The following is a 25104-nucleotide window of genomic DNA, read 5'->3' as shown; positions in this document are numbered from 1 at the left end:
TAGAAACAGACTTGCACAGAGGAAGGACTCTGTGAAAACACACAGTGAGAAGATGGCCATACAACTGGAATGATGCATTTCCAAGCCAAGAAATGCCAAAGATTGCTGGCAAACACCAGAAGCTAGAAAGTCAAAGGATTCTCTTCTAAAACTTTCATAGAGAGAAAAGCACTACTGATACCTTGATTTTGGACATGTAGCCACAACTAATTTGTTGTTTCGAGACAATAAATTCTGTTGTTTTAAGCCACCTAGTTTGGGGTACTTTGTTGAAACAGCCATAGGAAACTAGTACAGTGAGTTTGAGGTTATTAGCAGAATCCTAAAATTAAAAGACTATTCAAAGAAAAGAAGGAGTTACAATATAATCCAAAGAGTGCTAGAATAAAGGGAAATAACTCCCCGTGGCAGTTATGTGAAGAGCACCTGGTCCATATAGGTTGGACAGAAATCTTCTCTCAGGAGATGTAGTCTAGGCAGCTACTCAAAGGCTGACCTGAAAGTAGGTAATGTATAAAGACGTTGGACGTTTCTAGAGCCAGAAGGCAGCAGTGGGAAAGGGATGGAGACAAGAGGACAGGGGAGGGGGTGGTCCTCTGGGACTATAATTATGCTGCCTTGGTAGAATTGTCACAAGGTTAGGGTGAGGTAGGCAGAGGTTTGTCCATGCAAGGCCCTGTTTGACAGGGTATGTAGTTGGCAATCACTCTGAGCAATCAAGAATCATCAGAAGAATTCAAGGCAAGAATAACATCTTAGTCTTCTTGATGACCAAATCCATTTAAGAGATTAAACCTTAATGCAGGGATGACAATGGGGAACTGAAATCCATCCTGTGTCTAACTCTCAAGCCGCACACCTGATGTATGGAACAAGTGACAATTCTTTGTCATTTATCTATCCGAAAGGACAATGTTCTATAGGATGACTTCCCATTATTCCAAGCATCCACTTATGTCATTACCAGGCTTTCCTAGAAAATCAGAATAAGTGTTTTTTAGCCAGCCACGATGTGCTTTCTTCTGCAGCACTCATAAACTCTACTGATGACAGTGCCTTTCCCTTTCCATTCTCAGGAATCAAATTATCAGGACAAACACGCCCTCCGTGATCTGATCTCAACTATTAGAAAAACAACTTAATCCTTGGGGAAAAGTTCCTCTCCTTTATTTCAATCTTTAATTCAATAAGTATAGTTATTTAATTCTGTGTGCTAGAAACTGTACTATCTATGGGATTCAAAACACTTATTTATCTCTGTGGTCTAGATGTTTAAGGTCTGTGGGAGAGAGAGAGTCATGTAAAAATGAACCAGATGTAGTCTGTAAGGCTGATGTAATTTTTGGAGTTTGAGTCTGGAGCCAATGGCCAAGAAAGAATTCTTGAGACATCTTCGGTGCAAAAAGGTGATTTTATTAAAGGATAGGGACAGGACCTGTGGGCAGGACCCAGCTGCCCCAGGATTGCAAGGAGTAACTGATTATATGCTATGGAGTCGGGAGAAGTAAAGATAAAGGAAGTTCCAAAAGAATTTTCATATGTTAAAATACTCACAGGATACCTGAGGCCTTGCTATGGTCAAGCTAAGGTTGTTTTTCCCTCTAGCAAAGCATTAACATTAAAACAGTCGGGAGGTTTCTGGAGGAATATTATACTCTGCCTGCCTCAAGTGTTTATCAATGGGCTGCATGTTATAAGGACACTTAATTTGATCTGTATTTCCATTTGCCTTTGTTTCCCATATCATGGGGAATGGAAGCAGGTGTGGAAAAGCCTACCACTACTATAGGTGGAAGAAGACCATAATAAAACTCTAAAATATATTCAGTCCTTGATCTGAATGTTAATACTATGAGTAGGGTTTTTCTGCTAGCCTACAAAGAAAGTAAAATATTTCTGGCAAAAGAATCAAGCTGAGATAAGGAGATGAAACATGGAGCTATGTGGTTTATCCTGGTTTATCCTGAGAAGTTGAAGTCATTTCCAAGACTAGTCACGACTCCCTCCCCCGCTCCCCCAACAAGGCAGGGGTGTGGCAGGTAAGAAAAGCAGGAAATAAGTCTGGAGAGTTAAGGAGACACAGGTAAAATAATTGTATATTCTATCTTTATTGGTTTCAAGGAGGTGGAAATAAAACTATTTTTTCCCCCTTATTTCAGATCCAATTGATAAATAATGTACCGTAATCATACAGGTATAGATAAATTCCAGCTTTAATACTGATAAACCTGATGTGGAGAATGTGGGATTGCATCATCATCCTTGTTCCCTTTTCATGCGTAGGCCTGGAGACTGTGATAAAACACTGAGACTGTAGAGAGAGTTTAATACCCAGCATTGTTCTCGGCAGTCTTAGGGTGAAAGAGAGTGACACCCTCTGTTTTAGCAGCTTCCCAAAATTACATATTATGCTTTCTTGAACATTCTTGCACGTTTTAGAAGTGGAATGAATTCAACATAGGATAGACCCATATTCAACCTTATCAAATATTGACAATTGCTTTCTAAAAGGGTTGTACTGTGGGGGCTGCCTGGGTGGCTCAGTGGGTTAAGCCTCTGCCTTCCGCTCAGGTCCTGATCTCAGGGTCCTGGGATCAAGTCCCACATCAGGCCCTCTGCTGGGCGGGGAGCCTGCCTCCTCCTCTCTCTCTCTCTTTCTCTACTTGTGATCTCTCTCTCTGTCAAATAAATAAAATCTTTAAAAAAAAATAAAAGGGTTGTACTGTGGAAGTAATGTGTTTTATGTTTTAAACAAAATTATATTTTGTGGCCCCACTTCTTAGTGCAAGAGACTTTATATATACAGAATAGTGCAAATATATATGTACAGTTTAAAGATATTTATGAATGCTGTGTGACTGCAACCCCCAGCGAGCAAAAAAACATTACTAACACCCCTGATGCTATCCCCGTGCTCCCACAACATCACAGACCCTTCCCTCCCCGTGCCTCAGCTAGCTACTATATGATTTTTGTGATTATAAATCTTTAACTCATATTTTGCTACCTATGAATAGATACCCAAATAGTATTTTTTATTTCATCTGTTACGGAAATCTGTACACATGAGATCATAATGAATGTATCCTTTGGTATCTGGCTTCTTTGTCTCAACAGTCTGTTTTGAGACACCACCATGTTGTTTCAGGGAGCTGTTGCTAACTTTTGTTGTTGTATTTTGCATGTTGTTGTATCCTGTTATGTAAATACATCATAAAATATATACCCCTCTGCTTTGGATGAATATTGGGGCTATTTTCTAGTTTATACTATCATGAAAGGTGGTGTCATGACCTATTGTATATATCCTGGTATATATATGAAAAGTTTCTCTAGGGTGTATTCCTTCTGGTGGACTTAGGGTATGTATATCTTCCACTTATCAAATAAAGCCTGTTTTTCCAGATGAGGGTAACAATTACACTCTGGTACATGTGCATCAGGCTTAGTAGTCCCATCATTAATGCAAAAATTTCTCCTGTGTCTCATCATCCCTGGTACTCAGAACTGTCAAACCTTAAGCACTTTAGCCAATGAATGTGTCTCTAGAGGTGTTTCATTGTCATTTCAGTTTGCATCTCTATGATTACTAATGAGGTTGAGTACAATTTTCTATATTTATTAGCTGTTTGGATAGTCCTGTTTGCGATCTGCTTTTTTGAGATTTTGCCAGTGTTTTAAGGTTATTCTATCTTCTTTTTTTTTTCTTATCAAGGTGGCATCGAAAACTAAAGATGAAAAGTAACACTATTATATTTTTAGAAGAAAATGTAGAAGCACATCCTCCTTATCTAAAGGCCCAGAAGGACTTCCTAAGCAATACACAAAATATTCAATGTAAAGGAACAGACTGATAGATTCAACTTAATATTTGAAACTTCACCAAAGACCCTTTAAGGATTGTAAAAAGGATAAGATAAGTGAGAGATGATATTTGTAGCTGACATAACCAAAATAAATTGAGAATTCCTACTTTTACTAGTTTAATGGGTTAGCTCCAACCAGGTTAAAAAAAAAAAAAAAGGTCCAGTTCTAGGAAATGTTAGATTTCTTGGGATGGGAGACAGGGAGAGAGGGGAAGGAGGGTCAGGGATGTGACTCTACCTGATGGCTCTCATGGGAATCAGACCAGCAGAATAGAAGTTGTTTTCTAAGGCTCTCTGGGTTCCCTTTGTTTGTTCCTTTTCCTACTAGTCAATTGAGTTCGACCCTTATTTCTCTAGCTACCCAGGAAAGTCACTGCCACTTTGGGGGAAGGAGATTAGCAATCTATTCAGAAAGCCCTATTCCTATTTCGTAAATCTGGCCCACAAAAATCTCTTTTCTCCTTTTTTTTTTTTTTTAAATCAAGTTTACCAGTCTTTTCCTTCAGTTTGTCAGTATTTTGAGTCACAGAATGATTTGCCCATAATCTGTATTTTTCTGTAATACTTGTATGATTTATATTTTACACATAGATTTTTGTGGTAGATACTATGGACTGAATGCTTTTGTACTCCCCTAATTTGTATGCTGAAGCTCTGATCCCAAGTGTTACACTATTTGTGTTGCAGGATTCTTGTCCTGCAGAGTTGAAGAATGAATCTTGTGGACAGAGAAGGGTGAAGTGATAGTTTATTAAGTGAAGTTGAGAATAGAAAGAAAGCTTTCTAGAGTGAGAGGGGTCCCAAATGGGTTGCCAAATGATGTAGTTTGGGAATGTTGGTGAGGTCAGGAGCCAGTGGACCAGGAATAATTCTTGAGATGTCTTTGGTGTAAAAAGGTGATTTTATTAAAGCACAGGGACAGGACCTGTGGGCAGAAAGAGATGCACTGGGGTCATGAGAAGGGGCCCATTATATACTTTCAAGCTGGGAGGGAGATAGGGATAGGGATAGTGTGTAAGTCTCTAAGGAGTTTTGGAAGCAAGGTTTCCAGGACCTTGAGAGGGCTAGCTATTGTTGGGAGAAGGTCATTTATTACCATCTAATAAAACCTGAGCCATGAGACCCTTCAGATGGTTATTGGTGGATCATACGCTTGGGTGATGATTGCCAACATCTATCTTGGGGTTAGGGATAAAGAAAATTTCCAGAGAAATTCTTATATATTAAAGTAGATTTATAGGATCCTGGGGATCAGGTTAAGATTGCCGTTTGCCCTTAGCAAAGTGTCAATATCCAGGCAGTTGAGTCCCTAGAGGAATATCACTCTGCCTGTTTCAATGGCCTGAAAGTAGTAAAGAAATTTAATCATTTTTCTTCTGCCTTTGTTCTCCACGTCATTTGGAGGTGGGGCCTTTGGGAGGTAATTGGGTCATGAGGTGGAGCCCTCTGGACAGTATTAATGTCTTTATAAGTAGGACACCAGAGAAATGATCTCTTTATGTCATGGAAGGATACAGCAAGAAGAAATCTTTCTGTAAACCAGGAAGAGGGCCCTCACTAAGAAACCAACTATGGGGACACCCTGACTCGATGTCCCACCTCCAGAAATGTGAGAAGTAAATGTTTGTTCTTTAACAGTCTAGGGTATTTTGTTAGAGCTGCCAGAACTGACTGAGAGCAGGCAAAATAATGGCCCACCAAAGATGTCCATGTCCTAACCCCCAGAATTTGTTAGTATGTTATAATATATGGCAAAGGGCAGTTAAAGTTACAGATACTATTAAAGTTGCTAACCAGCTGACCAAACAGTAGGGAAATATGGCAAATTTTCTGAGTGTGCCCAGTGTAATCACAATGGTCCCTGAAGATGGATGAGAGAAGCAGAAGAGCAGGTTGGATTGTTTGATGTGGGAAGGACTCGACTCACTGTTGATGGATTTGAAGCTGTGTGAAGGGGTTATGAGCCAAGAAATTCAGGCAGTTTCAATAAATTTAGAAAAGGCAAGGAAATGGATTTTCTCCTAGAACATTCAGAAAGAAAGATAACATTCCTGATGTCTTGATTTTAGGCTAGGAAGCTTATGGTAAGCTTTTAACATACAGAAAATAAGGAAACTAATTTATGTTGTTTTAAACAATTAAGTTGTGGTAATTTGTTGCAACAGCAATAGAAAACTAATACAGATAGTGCTTATTTTTGTACTGGAAATCTTTTCCTTTTCTCTCCTTTTATAGTCCATATATCATTGCCATGTTTTAGGAAAAGGTGGATTCTTGAAATGAGAAGTTACTCAACCATCTTAAGTGTGCTAATCATTCTCCACTATACCTTCTGCAGTTGTGAGATACGCAATGGGGTATAATTTTCCTTTGATGCACTCTTTTCAAGAAGGCATACTTCCGCATTTTTAATGTGTAACCTGATTGTTAAGTTGGTCTTTTGACTTCTGTGTGTCTAGTGTTGGGTGCCAGTACTCCCTTCCTTCCTTTTACTTTGCTTTTGTTTTCAGGTTCAAGCATTTCAGGTTCAAACATTTTCTGACGTAGCTTCTTGAATTTTTTCTTTGAGTTCACTCTGAGTAAGATATATGAATACAGTCAATTCCAAGTGAGTAAAATTTATCTTTTTTTTTTTTTTTTAATGTGGTCTACCTTTACCTCTCTGAATGGGAAATAGCACACAGCCGGTGTTTTCTAATTAGGCTGACAATTAATCTGAGAAACAATTCAACCTGTCATGGTCCTGCCAAGAGGCTTTTCAGTATATGTTATATTCTATAGTCAGAATAGATCATAGGCAATACCTGTGTCTCCAACCACAGTGATTTTGCCTTGTGAACCTCTCCTAATAATACTTTAAAACTTTGACTGACTTTCCTGTTTTTGCTTCCTAAATCTGTTCATCTTTTTTTTTATAACAACTTTGCAAAGCTATCTCAGTCTTCAAGGGCTTGTTCACCAATTGCTCTCCTTATAGACTCTGCATTAACAATATGATTCCAGCACCATACTGGATTTGGGATCCCTCTGGATGGACTCTCCTCATTTTCCGTTTGGGTAATAATTATTCTCCTGGCTCTAATAACACCTAAAACATGTTTCTTTTGAAATCTTCTCTTCAAAAGCAACTAGGCTCGAGTTCATTTCTTTTTCAAACCTGTCTATTCTGTTCTCTAAGATTTCAAACATTCTCCTAAGGATGTCTCTCTCTTCTTTCAGTTTAACAAGCTTGTTTTCCTTTATAATTCTTCTATACCCACACTGCTTCCCACCTCTCCTGTTTCGAAGATAAAACTAAAGAAGCATAGCTTTAAAGAAAATTCAATTATTCTTTGATTTTGTATGAAAATCTGATTTATGGAAAGACAGTCTACCAGGCACACATGTTTCAAATTCCCTTCATCACGTTTGGTTTGCGATAATGTCAAGATATTTTTTTCTTTATGGCACTCAAGAAGGTGGCATGTTCCCTTCATAATTAGGACCCCTGTTCTTTTCTCATCGTTTTTCTTTGAAACTCTAGCATCATAGGTGATGGCCAAAGTCTCGATCTCTGAAATTTAAACCCATGGGCACAGCTTATGTGATTAACACATTCGGGGCCAACTGAGATCCATGGGGCAGACTGCAAATACTTAGCCATGAGTCAGCCACATGAATCGCAGAGTGTAGTTCCCTCATGTGGCCATGAATGAAGTCAAAACAGCAGCAAGGGGAGTATAATTTAGACAGTAAACCTAATACCTCTTACTAATCATAGCACCTTTTATTGAGAGGCATTGATGTTATTAATTCATAGCACTTTTTATTTCATTAATTACTTAATTAATTCATAGCACTTTTTATTTCAAGGCATAAATCAATGCCTAACTTAGGTTGTTTTCTGTCCTAGCCTCCTACCTACCTGGCTGGTATATGTAGTAAAAACACACAAAAAATTGCTCTTCCCTCTAATGCCCTAAAAGCCTTAGGCTGGAGAAAAAAGAAGTTAACTTAGAGTTGGAAAAGGCCTGTACAGCAGTGTGTCCAGCAGAGAAATGGCACGTGCAGAGTTGCCACGTGTGAAGAAGCATAATTTTTCCCAAACGATGCTGCATGGCTGAGCTGTAGATTTCATGCGAGGAAATGGGGTGAGAGCAAGGAGAGAAGACAGCAGAGGAAATATTCCTTAGGAATATAGATCATATAATGTCCCTTACAAACATACATTATGTAAATATGGTATTTTATAAACTCTATGAAAGAATTTGGCTTAAAAGAAAGAATTTTGTTTTTACTCCCGTATCAGTGTGATGGCCACCAAAATATTTTAAACAAGGAAGGTATATAAAATGCTCATTTTAGAAAGATCACTCAGGCTTCACCATGAGAAATGGACTGAACACATAAAGTCCATGCCTCAGAAATGGTCACTAAGGAAATGTCAGAGTCATCCAGGCAAGAGATCACTGTGGTCAATTCTTAAAAACATGTAGTAAGATAGAAAATAGGTAGATGCATCTGGGAGATACTAAGTAGATAAAACTCAGAGGATCTGAGAAAGTGCTGGCCTGTCATAGCACTGAATCATCCTGTCAGGTAATTGTTTCCTACTGTGCGCCTGACTAGACTCTGAAAGCTGTGGAATAGAAAAGGAGCACATATCGTAGATGATTTTATCTAAATGAAATTAAGAAGTGGAAATAATAGAAGTAAAGTCAGTGAGAGGGAGAGGAAGGAGCTTGTAATCAGAGCTTGCGATGTTTTTAGGTTTCAGGGGTGGGATCTTTTTTGGTCATAAATTCTAGATTATGACCCTGATTATGAATTATTGATATACCTTGTAGCTGATGATTGTTGGAGGAGAGAGTCTAAATAATTTTTAAGTTGTTTGCTGGATAAGGCATACATATTGACATGGGTATGTTCATGTGTGCATGAGTACACACATGGAGAAATCTGAAATTTTTCTATGTTTATAGTAGAAATTAGAATGAGTGGAAAATTTTTAAGTTCATCATGCACTTCCTTAGTGAGTGAGCAGTGAGACAAAGATGAGAAGTCAGTAGTCATGAAGAGCAGTATGTGTAGTATTAGAAGTAAAGATCAGCAAAGATGTAGAAATTTTAATACCAAAATTAATGGCATAAAAATAACACTAAACATTAAAGCATCAGACTATGATCTATAATCTTGGGAGACCAAACAATCAGGAGGTCAGAGAATTTCAGAGGAAAGGTTTCCTTCCAACAAGAACTAGGTATGAGGTAGAGCCCTGATGCCTTCTCAGAGAAGGTTCAGAAAACTCCGATGTTGCTGCAGATGAATGAAAGACCACCAACAAACCAACAGGGACCAACTGGATTAGCAAACAGGCCTAAAAGTGTGAAGAGAAGGACATATAATGCTGGGCTGTAAAAGAATGTTATTACAAATAGTTCGTATCTCCAGAGAACACTTTCTGCTAGAAAATATTTCAAGTAGAAACTCTGAATTGCAGCATTTCTAAGAGTAATAAAATACATATGGATATTTGTCTTAGAGAATTGTATATGTGAAACAATAGACTAAAAGAACCCAAGTTTGTCTGTCCCTACGTAAATACAAACCTCCAGAGACACAGACAAGGGTACATACAAGCACAGATGAAACCAAATGATACATGTGCCTCAGAATGAGGAAAGCTGTCTTCTTTTTATTCAAGTTCTTTGAGTAATTACTTTAAGAATATTGAACAAAATGAGAAATATGTGTTTAGTTTCTTTTAAAAAAATATGTATTTACTTGACAGAGATTGAGTCTCAGGACCTGAACGGAAGAAGGCAGATGCTTAACCGACTGAGCCACTCAGGCCATCCATGTGTTTAGTTTCAACGTTTTCCTCAGGTATTTAGTTCGTATGGTGTTATTGTGGGTGTTTGAATGTAGTTTATCTATGCCTATAAAGAAGATAGTACTTCTATCAACAGTCTAGGGGTACACTTATTCATTTTTACTTTTGTATCATTTCTGATGACAGCTGATGTCAAGCTTGCTTTAGTATAGAAAGGACCCAAGAAAGAGTCTATTTCAGCAAGCTAATGAACTGGCTTCATTGATATGTGTCAAACTATGCTTATTCCAAATGATTTTTAAAAACTGGTTCGTTAACTTGTTTTTGGAGATTATGTGCTGAATGGTGTGATATCAGTGACTTAGAACTGCTCACTTGACTCATTAGCTTATCATCCGGGACTGCTGAATTGCCTTACAGGAAATGGATTTTTGTTCAGCTACCCTCAGGGCTCAGTATGTGACGGTGAGTGTTAGTGTGTAAGTGTGTGTGTGAGTGTGTGTGTGCATGAAAGTGTGTGCCCATACATTCATTTGAATTCTCCTAATATCCGAAGTCAGTAGTATTGCCTTTCTGATTTATAATTTTTGATGCAATATTTTTGGTTGGCTATAGTGATTCTGAAGGGCAGGGTAAATAAAAATAGCAGAAGTTACTGTAGCATGGAAAATGGGAGGAAGATGATGGGGCAGAGTAGGGAGAAAGTGATTTCTTTAATACCATACTCATGAGCAGGATCAACAAGCTAATGCCAGAATTATGTTTTGATACTATTTTAGGTTTTATTCATAATGGATAAGACAACTGCTGTGGTCTGAATGTTTAATCCTCCAAATGTCCCTGAGCCTTCAAAAATTCATATGTTGTACTCTTAATCCCGAAGGTGGTATTATTAGGAGGCGAGGCCTTTAGGCAGTGATTGGCCACCCTCATGTTGGGGATCAATGTTGTTATAAAAGAGGAAAAGAGGCTCCAGAGAGCTCCCTAAGCCTTCTGCCATGTGAATTCACGGTGAGAACATGGCTGTCGGTGAAGAAGCAGGCATTCACCAGATACAGGATCTAGTGCCTTGATGTTGGACTCCCCAGTCTTCAAAACTGTATGGGGATTGGCTTACACGATTACAGAGACCAAGGAGTCCCAGGATCTGCCATCTGCAAGCTGGAGTGGAGACCCCAAAAGCCAGTAGTATAAGTCTAGTCTGATTCTGAAGGCTTGGGGACCAGGTGTACACCAGCTGATGGTATAAGTCCCTGGACACGAGAACCCTGAAGTCCCTGCTCAGGTAGGCAGGCAGGAAGGGGACACATTCTTTTTTATTCAGCCCAGGGCCTTAATGAATTGGATGATGCCCACACATGTTGTGGAGGGCAAGCTTCTTTACTGAGTCTACTGATTCAAATACTAATATCAGCCAGCATCACCCTTTTATAGACACACCCAGGAATAAAGTCTCATCTGGGCAACCCCTGGCCCACCCAAATTGACACATAAAATTAATCATCACAGACAGTTTCTATATTATTTGCTAAATAGATATATTTAACTGCTGTGTCTTCATTTTAGATTATGGCTTTTAATATTAAAAAGTAATTCTTCTTTGGTCTCATTTAATTTAATGCTTCTTGGCTTGAAGTCTATTTTGGTATCAGATTTGCAAGCTCTGGTAAATCTTTATGCATTTTGTTATTTTCAGCCTGTTTGAATCACTGCATTTTAAGGGTGTCTCTTGTGTACAGCATATAGTTAGATTTTATTTTATAAGCAAGTTTTAAAATATTTTTTAAATTTAAACAGGCAAGTTAAGCCCATTCTTATTTGTCAGTATAATTCTTTTGTTTGGTCTCAATTGTCATTTCATCTTGCATTCTTTTAAATATTTACTTATTTTTAACTTTTTTCTTGGAGTATTGTTTACACATAATGTTACATTAGTCTCAGGTATACAGCATAGTGATTCAGCTTCTCTTGAGAGTATGCTATGCTCACCACAAGCCTAGCTACCTTCTGTCACCATACAGTGTGATTACAGTACCATTGACTACAGTCTCTATGTTGCAACTATGTTGCAACTGTTATTCCCTTGACTTATTTATAACTAGAATCCTGTGTCTCCCACTCCCCTTCACCGATTTCGCCCATCCGCTAACCCCCTTCCTCGGGCAAACATTGTCCTTCTGTTCTCTGTATTTCTAGGTCTGAGTCTGCTTTTGTTTGTTTATTCATTTGTGTGTTTAGAGTCCACATATGAGCAAAATCCTATGGTATTTGTGTTTCTCAGTCTGACTTGTAACATCATCTAATATTCTAAGTACTGTGTTTCTTTATCTATTTGGTTTTCCAGTTGTTGCTGTTGGGTTTTTTGTTTTTGTTTTGTTTTTTTGTTTGTTTGTTTGTTTGTTTTGTCCCCCTCTAATTCTTTGGGCTTTTAAGAAGGTTTGCCCTTTTATTTTGGTAGTTACTTTTGTACTAATACTACTTGCATATTCTTAAACCCCTTTTTCTTATCTAACTTTTGCTTTGTGAAAGCTTAAAATGGTACCCTTTGAATCCCATCCATTCTCCTTTACAAGTCAATTTATATTAGTCTACCTTCCCTTTTCTTCTCCTCTCATTCTATTAGCTGTATTATTTCCTCTGTCAAAATAAATTTTTAAAATGCTGTTAAAATTGACAGATTGTTATTAATCCATGAATCCTCCCTTGTTTTAGCTGGAGTTCTGTAATTAAATACGTGAAATGCTTACAGTTCTTTTACATTTTTGTCTCAGTTACCTTTTGGTTTGCTGAAGCTCTTGCTTTAGTAGACTTTTTTGGGAATATTTGTAAAGTGTTCCCTGAGTTCTGCCACACTCAAACCTCTTTTCCTATGCCCTAGAAACTTGAAGGAGAGCTTGCTCTGCATTCCTTTAAGTTTTTTGGTTTTTACTTTATTTCCTAAAGTTTCTGGAAGACTCTATATTGCTTTTTATTCCATGTTTCTTTAAAGAGAAATTTGATCTCATTCTGGTTCTTCTGCATTTGTGATCTATTTTATCTTTTTGCCTGAGGCCCTCTGGATTCTTTCTTTACCTTTAGAATCTTGTAATTTCATTAGAATAGACCTTAGAGTTGTTTGCTGTTGCTCAGTTTCCTCAGTAGGCTCTTCCAAAGTGAAGAGTCCCATTTTTTGTTTGTTGGTTCCTGGAAATTTTTTCTTGTATTACTTTTTGAAGTTTTATTTCTGTTCCATTGTTTTTGCTTTCTTCATGGTCACCATTTTTTATGCACTCAGCGTCATCTACCCATTTTCTTTTCCATTCTTTTTTTTCTTTGGGCTGTTTTGTTTCTGCTTCTTTTTTTTTAAATCTCATTTTCATTTCCTTGGTTGATTCTAGTTCTTCTTCCAAGTTTTTTTTTTTTTTTATTAGTTTTTCATTTGAATCTACTCCCCATCGGGAATCTTATAATTTTGTCTTCAATTCTGACATGATTTTGCCTATTTTTTATACTACTTTCCTAGGTTCATTTGACTCTTAAATCAATTGTTCCTGGGTTTTACCTGTTTCTTAATTTTTATATTTCTAACTTAAAGTTCTTTTTTTTTTTTCATAGTCTCACATTCTTGAATATTCTTAGGTGTTCTCAAATCTTATTGAGATGTCATTTCATTTTGGAATGTGGTGTTAACAGTTATCTTCAGCTTCATTGCTGGCATTTTGCCAAGATTTTTCATCAACAGAAAAACTTTTATTCATATTTTCTGCCTTTTTGCAGTGTTGTCTATTAATGGATGTGGTTTCCTCCCCCCCCCCCCCCTTCTTCTGTTGCTATTCATTTGGAGATCAGCATTTCTGGGATAAGAGTGCCCATTTCTATCAGCTTGAGGCTCTTCTGTGCAGATTCTTGATGGAGAGTGTTATTGTTAGTGGAGGTTGGGGATAATAAAAGGTTGGTATATTTGGTTTCTCTTTCATTTTTATAGGATCTTTAATTTCCCCCTCTTATTTGCTTCCTTCCCTTCATTGCTTCATTAAAAAGCATGGCATTTTCTGTATTCATCTACTCTCTACATCTCATTCTTTCCCAGAAGCATGACCTTGAGGCTGCCACTTCAGTGCTGCATACTTTCACACTCCTTTTCTTTAGCCTGTTCTGTGAACCACAAGTGTTCATCTGCATTCAGTAGTTTGCCATCTCATATTGTGCTAGTTTTGTTTATACCTTCTATAAATTCTTCTTTTCTGTTTCACTGAGTTCTGGAAAAACTCCTTTCCCTTGCTGTCTGCATTCACAGTTTTACAATGAAAGGCAGGCAGAGGGGTATAGGATATGTTAGAATTTATTTTGTTCTATCTTTACAAGTATTTAAAGATTGTGATGTTCTCTTCTGATAATGCTGAAGTTGTTGGCTATAACGTTACTTTTTCTTCTTGATTTTTCATTTCTGGAGGGAGTATAAGGTAGATATTAAGAATAGGATTTCTAAATAGGATTTTCTTCAAACACACAAGTCCTTATATAAAACATTTTTAAGCATTACAAAGAAAGCAGAGTCTCATTTGTCTCTGCACTGCTAATTCTCTTCCCTAGTACTCCCTAGGCAGACATAACTACTGTTATTAGGTTGGTGTATTTTAGTACAGAGCTATGTTTTAAAATGTAAAAAAAAAAACAACAAAAAAACTGTAATATTTTTAAATATGTAAAAGATAATGTATACTTATACCATTAGCTTTTTTCACTTAACCATATTGACTTAAGCATATCTCTTGAAGAACTTTCTTGTTCTTCTATATCATTCTTTCAAAATGTTTCATGGTACTCCATTGCATATCATAATCTAGATGTGTCCCTTTAGGTGGGCATTTAGTTTGTTTAAAATTTGTACTACTGTAAAAATTCAGACAAGATTATCCTTTTAAATGCTTATGAGCATAATCATATAAATGATCCAGATATATGAGTGTGTTCCTAGAGTATGCTGGGGTATAGGAAATGTCTATTTCTAAACTTAACAGATGCATCAAATTGCAGGTATTTCTTTTCCTAAAAACTTCAAAAAGGTGGATTACAGATGTGAGAAAATAAAAAAGTTCATAGTGACTTTTCAAGGAGAATTATCGGAGTTTAAGAAAAAAGAGTAAGAATTTTAAAAATGAATAAAATGGAATCTTTAAAAATACAAAGGGTGGACCTGGAGATTTCTTGAAATGGTGTCTCCTTAGGACCTAAAATATGATGGTTCAAAATATGACAGGAAATGCCATTTTACAATCAGGAGTGACCCTGACAGAAGAGCATTTACAGGAATAAACCTCCAAAGAAGGATTACAGAAAACATCTTAGTTTGCAATGTGTTTTTTTATCCATGAGATCAAGGTCTTCACTTGCCAAAGCCAAATATGAGACTTTATGAAATAACAAACCTGTGACTCTGCATAGTAAAAGGACTTTTCTTAATGAAAATAACAGCTGATCATTCATCAAACAATTCAGAAGAGAGAATTATTCTGTAAATTGTCATCTGTATAACAAATGCTTCTCTCAAAGATCTGACCTTTAAACTTATGAAAATATCTACAAAGAAAAGAAAACCCATCAATCTGAGAAATGTGGTAATAGCTTCATCTAGATTTTAGGTCTTCATATTTAGTGGAAAGAACCACACAGAAGAAAGATCTTTATACAAGTGGGTACGAACTTAAGAAACACATCACAGCTAGTAGATGCAAAAGAATCCCTGCAGCAGAGAAGCTTTGTAGATAATAGGTCCTGTAGCCTTTATATGGAACATATATTTTCGAGTTCATTTGAGAGTTCGAAAGGTGAATAAGCCTACTTATTAATGATTATAATAATATTGCCCTCTATAATCTAACCTTTGGCACCACCAGGATCCACCCAATAAAATAACTGTCAAAATATGAAGATGATAAGGTGTTTCATGAGAGATCAACCTTTATGACTGTGAGAGTATCTATATAATTTATATGAAAAAATAGTCATAAAAGCAAAAACCTCAAATATAGAAAAGGTTAGGAAAGGAAGATTCTATCAAACCTTGGTGCGTTAAGAAATACTTACCACCATCTCTAGTTTTTTGTTGACAGAAAGAGCGCAAGTAGGGGGGAGTAGCAGGCAGAGAGAGAGGGACAAGCAGGCTGCTCACTGAGTGGGGAGCCTGATATGGGGCTCGATCCCAGGACCCTAAGATCATGACCTGAGCCAAAGACAGATGCTTAAATGACTGAGCTGCCGAGGCGCCCCCCACCATCTCTTCTAAAGAATATAATTTTATGTCATTAAGCTACTCTGCCTTCCTCTCACAGAATAGGAAGTCCTTTTAAATATAAGTCAACAGCTAAATGCCAGATTTTATTCATGGAAGTATGTATTTCCTGTTATACACCTCCCATGTCTTTCTAATCGAAAATGTCACTTACAGAATCTGAGGTTCTAAATCTTCTTTTATAGACACACTTACTGTATAGTTATCTTTAAAAGACAGTACAAGCTGCTATGCAATTAGTAGACTGATTAGTAGTAAAGATGGGTTTCATTAATAATTCTGCTGATGTCTATGGATGCTAATTCACTTGCATTTTTGCCCTTTATCCAAGCATAGGAGCCTATAGATTCCAAAATAGGCAATTCACATTTTGAAATTACTCCTGCATTCATTTCAACTCCTACTGAGTTTTCCATTTAACCTACAAGTATTTCTGAGATCAATCTGCTTATGTGCTCTTGAAATTCTACCCTAGTTGGCATTGAAAGTCCTTTATGTCTATGAGTCATATAAAAATCTGATATCCAAAAGATAAGCCTTGGATCTTAAGAAGATTTTAAGAACAAAATTTTAAGCCACAAGCATGGTGGCTAAATGTGCATAATAGCACATTTAGGAAAATAAGCAAATCTTAACATTTTCTCGATACGATATTGCTTACTATATTAGCACTCAAAAGATTGAAATGGATCATAGTATTTGGTCATTAGCAGACCAAGATTTCATTGATAAATTCATCAGCAGAACTGAATTTTAATGCAAGTCTCCCTTCTAAAAAGATGGTTTATTTTACATGTGATTTAACATGCAAACTATTTTGATTACCCTTGATAAAATTGCAAAGGATAGAAGTGAATATTAATTTTAAAAGCCCAACTGACAAGATTGCCTTAACACTTTTTATATCACTTTTCTGGAGCACTACGGAAAGATTTTCTACATTTTAGTTAGTAGAAAAGAAGTTGAAATATAATTATTAGACTGATTGATTCAATAAAGATGGGTTTCCTTGACAGTTCTGTTAATTATCAGATCTCCAACCCCTTAACAGCTCTGAGCCTCAGTTTTCTACTTACAAAATTGTCATTACAATAACTTTCCCATATTCTTTCCAGTTCTATCATTCAGCTTTCTTTAGGGAAAAAAAATCATCATTTTATCATATTCTTTTGGAAGAGTAATTCTAATACTAATATGACTATACTAATATTGTCATGAGTGAATGGTATATGATGTTCTTAGAAAAATTCCACACAGTGTGCATGCTCAGGAATGCAGATGAAATTTCTTTTTTCCCAGGAAATAAAATTACTGTTATTTTAGTGCTTGATGATTGCTGGGAAGAGGAGTAAAGGAAGATAAATGGTGAAGGCCAGCGAACTTACTTGGAGATATGGAGAGATAACTATCTAAAACTTCAATATGTTCTCCATTTTATTTAAAATTATGTGGTCATATTGCTTTAACTTGATAGGCCATGTGAGCATCATGTAAGAGTAGGAAATAGCAATTAAAACCCAGGACAGGGATGCCTGGGTGGCTCGGTTGGTTAAGCGGCTGCCTTCAGCTCAGGTCATGATTGCAGCGTCCTGGGATCGAGTCCCACATCAGGCTCCTTGCTCAGCAGGGAGCCTGCTTCTCCCTCTGCCTCTGCTGCCACTCTACCTGCCTGTGCGCTTGCGCTCGCTCTCTCTTTCTCTCTCTCTGACAAATAAATAAATAAAATCTTTAAAACAAACAAAAAACAAAAAACAAAAAACCCAGGACAAAATCTGCATGGATGTAGGAGACAAAGGCTGAGTTTGATGCCTAATTCAGAGTATGAATGTTTCTATGAAGTGTCAGGCTTTCTCCCTGAGAAAGTGACTGTGCAAATTAACTCAAAGAAATTCTTTTTTTTTTTTTAAATATTTTATTTATTTATTTGACAGAGAGAGATCACAAGTAGACAGAGAGGCAGGCAGAGAGACAGAGGGAAGCAGGCTCCCTGCTGAGCAGAGAGCCCGATGCGGGACTCGATCCCAGGACACTGAGATCATGACCTGAGCCGAAGGCAGAGGCTTAACCCACTGAGCCACCCAGGCGCCCAACTCAAAGAAATTCTATAAGTGAAATAATACTTCACTTAAATATTCACATATGCAATGCTTAAATGTTTAGGCATTATCTTGTGGTGCTATGCAATAATGCCTGGAATATCGAGTGATAGCCATCTTTGTTTTAAATATATACGCACATATATATTTAAATTTATTGGTTCCAACAAAAAGAATTTGAAACTTTTCTGGTAATGATAAAAGCATGTCTTCTTTTGAAAAGGTCAATATGCTTTGACAGTTTTCCAATAGATTAAATTATAATGTGATCTATTTTGACACAATGAGAAACAAAGTTGATAATCCAGAGCCCTTGTTTATTTAATATCTAAAATAACCTGTACTTGAGGTGTGTATAAAAAATCCTAATGTGTTTAAGACTACCTAACATATAGTAAATGCTATAAGTCTTTCTTCACTTATTACTGTGAGATGCTGCATTTTTGGGCAGACATGTTGATGGTTAAATATATCTAAATTAGGAAAAATTCTACTGGCAATAATACACTGGTAAAATTTGATATTCATATTGTAGTATATATTGTCTGCCATTTGTTAAAAATAATGGCACAACTTTTTTCAGTTTATGATTATAAGTTCTTTATGATGTAATTCACTTGTGATTGATTGATATTCATTTATCACTTATAATTCACCTGGTAAATATTACCATGTATGCGTAATGGACTGCTAATTATAGCAAGGGTTCTGTTGTTGCCTTAGAAACCTAAGCAGTACAAAATTACTAATTACCATTAATATGAAGTGATTTTTAAAATACATTTTTACTGAAAGTGTAACATAGCCTACCATAAAATAATAAATTATTATATTCCTATTCTCTGGATAGTATCCAATTTTAATTTTCTTCAAGGTGATCTAGGTGAGTCAGATTGATTAAGTAAGGGTAGAGTATAGGAATATATGGAAAAGAAAGAAAATCTGAAAATAAAAAGTAAGCACATTCTCCGAGTACATTCTACAGCTAAATACTAGCATAAAGAAGGAATAAGTAAGGATGGTGAATCACTCCGAGAATCTAGGACTCTACTGTTACTGATTTCTCTTGCTTTCTTTTCAACACTTTCTCTGTTTCATTTACTGATTTGGTTACTTCCTCTCATACTCTACAGATAAGAATTTCCAGAATTCATTTCTGTGAGCTTTGCTTTTCTCTGTCTGAATTCTTTTCTCTAGATTATGATGGCTTTCATCACTTTGATTTCTCACATACTGTGCCCATACGTGTACCTTTGATCCCATTATCACCCTGATTAAACCTCTCATTTGTATCATTTTACCTCATTTTTATCTTTTATCTTCCTCATTTTACCTTCCTCATTTTATCTTCCTTTTAAGTAGGACTTAACTACCTAGATGTTTTCATGTATTCTAAACCAAACCTTTTAACAATTTACTATTCTCCAACAAGTTTGATAATTTTACTCTAAGTTTCACCTATGTTAAATGCTTTGGATTTTTATTTCTCCTCTTTTTGCTTTCTCATAATTCACTGATTATTAAATCTTATGAAAACCATTCTATAAAAGAAAAGAACTCAAGGTACAAATATGTTCAAGCTACAAAGTTCTGAGAAATAATATGAAATCTTACTATTATGGTCCTGATTATGCAATTTTGACATCATTTTCTTACTTGACTCCTACTTCTTTGTTCTTAAAGGCAGTGCTTTATCAAGTAGCTTTCCCATATTCCAAACTCCTGTGCATTTCCAGATCCAAAAGACTCATTCTTCTTTAAGTCTCATATTCTGAGGCCTGAAACTTAAGATCTTATTTGTCTCAAGTAAATAATGAAAATTCCAGGAAACCTCTAGATTTGCCTAATCACCTTTCTAAAAAAGGTTTTGTTTATTTATTTTAGAATTGGTGGGGTACAGAGGGAGAGGGAGAGAGAGTCTTAAGCAGATTCCTTATTGAGCCCAGACCCCAGCATGGGGCTAAGATCACAACCTGAACCAAAACCAAGAGTCAGATGCTTAACTGACTGCACCACCCAGACGCCCCTGCCTAATCAATTTCAGTGGACTTCCTGCCAATTTCTTTGGGAAAATAGTTTCATTTAGCATCATTTGACAATGTAGTGTCAATGGAATACACACTCATTTTAAAATTGTGCCTTTTGGCATGAAATTTGCTTACAAAAAAAAAAAAAATCACCCATTTGAAGAGTACAATTTGATGAATTTTGAAAAGTACATCCAGTTTGGGGACTACCATCTTAACCAAGACAGAGTATCAGTATCTGCAAAATTCTCCACAGCAATTTATATCAGTTCTTTCTTCTTCTCCATCCCCCTCTGTCCCTACAACCAGAATTCTGCTTTGCTTTGTTTGGGATAGAATAAAACATAGTCTTTTCTGATTAGCTTCCTTCACTGAAAATAATATATTTAAAGTTCATCTGTGTGTCTGCATACATCAATCATTTTTCCTTTTTATTACGAAATAGTACTCAATTTTATGAGTATACTATACTTTGCATATCCATCCACCTTGGTAATTTGGATTGTTTCAAGGGTTTGACTATAAAGAGTAAAGTTGTGATAAACATTATTGTACTTGTCATTCACTTGGCTGAGGTGGGATCTGCTGAGTTTCTTTTTTGCAGTTTTACTCTTTTTCCCTTTGTAATTGAAAAATATCTTAAAGAGGATACTTTGTTACTATGCTTATATTCTATTCTCCCCAAATTTTTACCTGCTGATTCTTTTTTTTTTTTTTTTTTTTGCAAACTGCAAAATTTACTACTGTTTGGCTAATGGCACTTGGCCATTTCCTTAATTTCTCCCACATTTATTAATAAGAATTCTTCTATGAGAAAATCTATCATTTGTCCATTTGTTTATTTATTCAATGATACAGTCATATCAGAATGGGCTCATGATACTAGTTTATTTTTTTTGCCATATCCAATATTACAGTTATTATTATTTTTTTGCTCTAATTATTTCAGTTTTGGATACTGTGTCCTTTTGCCATTTCCCCCATCATTTTTTTCCCCAAGAGCTTTGTAATTATCTGACACAACTGTACATTCCAGGCTTATCTTAAATTTTCTCTGCCCAAATACTAGGAATTAACTCTTTCTCCAAGGAATTTTAATTCCTTTTATTGGAGAATGGAATTTAGAAACAAAAAATTGGGACTAACTGTGTTCATTGCTACTGGGATGTCATTGTTTTAAGTCTTCTCAGCAGACTATATATATGTGTGTGTGTGTGTGTGTGTGTGTGTGTGTTCTGACTCATGAATGCTCACACAATTATGTTTATTTCTTTCTCTCTCTATATATATCTTAAAAACCACAAGTTTATACTGATTTGTCAAATCTAATAAAATTACAAGGTCATATTAGCCTTCCCCCTGTTCTTATTGTAAGGCTTTCTTTGGTGGCAAGAAACTTCACTCTTTATCCATAATCCATTTATGTATTTAAATAATCTTTAAAACCTGTAGTAACAGAATTTCTTACCCATACCCTTTGGGAAATTGATTTACTAACTAATGTACACTTCCTATCTTTAGTTTTAGAGAAGATACAGTTTTCCAAAGTTACATAGGCTAGTTCTTTTGTTAACCATCTCTGAAGAATACTGACTAATACATTATGTGTATTCCATTTTGATTTCCTTCCTACATCTGTAATTTGTGTTTTTGGTTATGTGAAACTATTCTATAGTTCCTGGGATAAAGGCTGTTATACTTAGAGAAACATATTTTTCCCCCTTACCACCATATTTCCTCATTCCAACCTCATCCACCTATTCCCTGGTTGGTAAATAATCTCTTTAGTTTGTAGATTACTTCTGTAAGTCTTTAGCACCAATGAGCAGATACATTTCTGTTTTCTTTATGCCTTATATTTTTACATGGAGTACAGCATACCATAGATTTTGTCTGCATCATAGTTGTTTCATTTAACACTATAGTCTGGAAATCACTACACTCAATGTATAAAGATCTTTCTGATTATTTTTATGGCTAAACAGTACTCTCATTACTTTCATCAGTATTCTCCTATGTAAGGAGTATTTAGGCTATAACTTATATTTTCTAACTATAAACAATGTTAAATAACATGGTCATATGTATTTTTGTATTCTTAGAGGTGCCTTAGGGTAGAGCCTTAGAAGTGGAATTGCTGAGTGGAAAGATAAGCATATATGTAAATTTCTCGGTTATTGACGAATTCCCCTTCTGAATAGTTGTACTAATTTATGTTCCTACCTGCATTGTATGGGAGTGATTGTCAACAGGATTTATTGTCATACTTTTTAATTTTCCCAATATGATAGATGAGAAATGATATATCAGTGTTATTTTAATTTGGATCTCCTTAACTATGAATGTGGTCAAATCTTTTTTCATCTGCTTTATATATATATATATATATACACATATCTGTACACTTATGCACATACATACACATAAATGATTGTTCACATCTTTTTACCATTCTCCTATTGGAAATGGTAGAAATTTGGAGAAAGAAGATGAAATTAGATCTATGCACCATAGAGACTAGTGAACATACTAAGAAACATACTAATAAATTCCAGAATGATTGGAGACCTAAATGTAAAAAAACGAGACCATGCAAGTGTTTAGAGGAAAACATGGGTAAATTCTTTCTTAATCTAGGTGTAGAGGAAGGCTTTCTAACTGTGATTCAAAATTCAGAAAGAATTGAAGACAATAATTGATAAATTTTACTTCATAAAGGTTAAAACACTTTTGCATAGCAAATAGCACCAGAGAGTCAAAGGACAGCTGATAATTAAGAGATATATTTGCAAGATAGATCAAATAATGTTGTGAGTTTTTTTGTTTGTTTGTTTTGATGGTGGGGAAAGCTCATGAATTCTAATTTATGGTTCTCTTTTACCCTGTAGGACCCTGAGATTTCCCCCTTCTTTTTACCTTCACCACCCAGTTTACCAAACACTTTTCCCCTCTTTATGTCCATTTTTCTCCACCAGAAGCTACACATTTCAAAAACTGCTCCTTTATATGTGCCTGTTCCTTACCATGGCCGCCTTTATACTGTGTCTGCTTCTTTAAGTGGCACCTGTTCCTTTAAACCACACACACTTCAAAATCCCTTCCTCATGGTCGATGCTCTGATCTGTCTAAAAGCTTTTCCGCCAATTACAGGTGGGGATGGATTTAATATTTTTGGTGATCATGCCAAATCGCCCTTAGGCCCCTTTGCTAGTTTCCATCTTCTATCTTCCCCACACTTTTTCTCATTATGGCTTTGCTCTCTGCATAGCCCTGTAGCTGGTTAAGGCTGAGGCACTAGCAGGAAAGATTTCATGCTGGGATTGGTGATTATTCTCTTTTGGCTCAGTTTGTACTTTCTGCTTTCTCTTCCTTTCATTTATGCTGAGGGCATGATTTTGTATAGAACTTACTTATCCCTCTTATTTTCTCATTTTATAGGAGAAGACATTTAGGGATGTAGATAGTTATGCTGCTGCCTTTGTCCTTAGGTACACCTATGCCTGATAACTTTTTATTGGCTTTTAATTAAAGAAAACCAGAGCAGGGTGAAGTTGAAGCAGAACTGAACTCAGTTCTCAATACAATAAGGAAAGGTGGGTGTCAGTAGATGGAAAATTACTGAAGGAAAATTCAGCGGTGAGGGGGATTCTGGCAAAACCGACTTGACAGGATTCTTGCTGAAGGCAGGCCCGAGTGATTGGATATCAAGGGTGTGGAATGCAGAAGTTGATCAGATATTAAGGGAGGGTTGGAGATTCTGGCTGGATGGACTTAACATGATTCTTGCTAGAACTGGACTGTACAAAGAAGGACACAGAAGCTCTGGATTTGAAAGGGAGCTCAGATGAGCCTGTTTAAAGTTTGGTTGTGAAGAGAATTTTGTCGGTTTCCAAATATTATGAATTTTGTCAGTTTCCAAATATTATTAATTTTATATTACTAAGTGTGAACTTCTGTTGTATTCCTTTAAATAATGTGCAACTTTGTTCTTTCACACAGGTAAGCTATCTGGGATCAGTTTGAAACGTTAAAAGCTTGCTTGCTTAGTCTATGGTTATTTTGTGATCATTCTGAGGCCTCTGCCTAATGCACTGTGTAGAACTAGATCTTAACTCTGTCAACTCACATCCCTGTCACCTTAGCTGTTAGATTATGTTTCTGTTACCCTTCCTCCACCACAGCTTGAGATTTACCTCCAGGATGTAAAATGGGAACACTCACCTTGTTTGTTCCCTTCTCTCAGGATCAAAGTCCTATGCTGGTTGTTGTTCCATTTCTGAAAAACCATTGTTTCATATGTTTTGCTTGGTTATCTAGTTATTCATAGTGAGAGGGCAATTCCTGTAGCAGTTAATCCTTCAATAACATATGAAAGAGCATCTTGAGTCTACCATAATATTTATTTCATACCATGCACATCTGTTTGAAGTTTATGACAATGGTGAATATGGCTGGGTAAAATGTAAAAGGAATTCATGTATCTTTAACCCATAATTTTCTTTGGTACTCTCTTAAAATAGGGCAACTACTTCATACGCAGCTATCCCCAAATTCTTCAAGGTAATCCAAGTGTAACGTAAGAAAATGACCTAATCTATCCTCTATATTAGGAAGAAAAACAATTTATCTTCCTTTGCCTTAATTTGAAAATAGATGAATATATTTTCAAAAAATGTTGATCACAAGTTGATCATTTCTTTCTTTTTTTTTTAAACTTCCCAAGTGCTAAATTTTAAAAGGATCTTAGAAAAGCTGAAGCAAATTTTCTTTTGTTAAAAATTAAAGTAAGAATTACTCCCTTGAAAATGTAGGTTTTAGAATATATAAAATATAGAGATATAAATACAAAAATATATATGAAACATGTAAATTTTACAATATACAAAATAAAGCCTGCCTCATATCTTCCCCAAAAAACAGATTATAATTTTTGACTAATGACATGTATTTAAAATATGTTAACTGAATCTTCAAGTTTGGTGAAACATGTGAAATAACATGATCATGAAGAGATATGGTGCTTCCAATCAAA

The sequence above is a fragment of the Lutra lutra genome, chromosome 1 (genome assembly GCF_902655055.1).
Source record: "Lutra lutra chromosome 1, mLutLut1.2, whole genome shotgun sequence".
NCBI lineage: Eukaryota > Metazoa > Chordata > Mammalia > Carnivora > Mustelidae > Lutra > Lutra lutra.
Note: the sequence above shows the minus strand (reverse complement) of the source record.